This window comes from Aotus nancymaae, unplaced genomic scaffold, assembly GCF_030222135.1.
Source record: "Aotus nancymaae isolate 86718 unplaced genomic scaffold, 86718_ANA_hifiasm-v0.15.2.pri h1tg000029l, whole genome shotgun sequence".
NCBI classification, from domain to species: Eukaryota; Metazoa; Chordata; class Mammalia; order Primates; family Aotidae; genus Aotus; species Aotus nancymaae.
In genome coordinates, this window is record NW_026988442.1 from 65,316,135 (window position 1) to 65,317,483 (window position 1,349).

The window sequence follows — 1,349 nt, forward strand, 5'->3', positions numbered from 1 at the left end:
TAAATGAAAGGAAGAATCTCAATACTATTATCAGATAAGAAAAAATAAACCATACAAGTACATTTTATAATGAAAAACTAATACATAGCGCAAGTATGTTGAACATGAGTCTTTAAGTACCAAGTTACAAAAACTTCACAATACTTGAGGCAGTGTCTAAAGGATATAAATAAAAGGAGAAATTAACAGAAAAGGCACTGGGTATGAAAGATAGAAATAACACAATGACAGTGCACAGCAAAAAGACAATATAACTTTCTTTCTATGTATCCATGGAAAAGTTATAAAACCTGACCATATTAGGGTACAGAAAATTATTAAAAGGAGAACTACATAACAAATTATTTAAGTAATATAAAATTAGAATACAGTTTTAAATACAACAAAATATTTTGAACCATTAATTTTTAAAATTGATTTTTATCTTAGGTTAATAAAAAACAAGAATGTTAATCTTCAAATCCCAAAAATATCAAGGAAATAAAAATGACAACACTAGAATGTGACTAACACTATGTGGAGAGCCAAATTTATGTTAGACATTGACATTATTGAAGAAGAATGTGAGAAAGTAAATGAACTAAATAACCAGCTCAATAAGAAAAAGACAAAAGATAAATGTAAGAAAAGGAAAAGGAAAAATGTAATTAAGATTAGGAGTACATAACTAGATATAAAACAAAAAGGATACATTAATCCTAGTGCTGACTCTATTTCTATTAATTTATTTTTCAGAGACAGGGTTTTGCTTGGTCACTCAGGCTAAAGTGCAGTGGTAAAATCATAGTTTATTGCAAACTTGACCTCCTAGATTCAAGGGATAATTCTGCCTCAACCTCCCAAGTAGCTGGGACTACAGCGCATGCCACTGCACCTGGCTAATTATTTTTATTTTATTATATTTTTAGAGACAGGATCTTGTTATGTTGCCCAAGCTGGCCTTGAACTCCCCTTGCCTTGGCCTGTCAAAGCACTGGGATTACAGGTGTGCTACTATGCCCAGCTTGGCTCTTCTTTAGAACCAGATCAACTACTGACAAATCTGTCTTGGAAAGAAAATCTACAATACAAATGTCAGAAACACATATATATTCAGCGGTATGCACAAAAAACAGCAACTAAACACAGATGAAGTGGATGAACTTTCTATTTACTAAAATTGACTGAAAAGAGGTGGAGATCTAGCAGCATTTCTCAATCCTTGCTGCACATTAGAATTGTGGAAGTAGGAGGAGGTTGGTTTAAAATTAAAAACTTAACCAAACTGAACTTGAGCATCAGAATTTTTTAAAGAAATCTCTAAGTGACTGCAATATGCCCCAAAACTTAATCTGATTTATTTAAGGAAT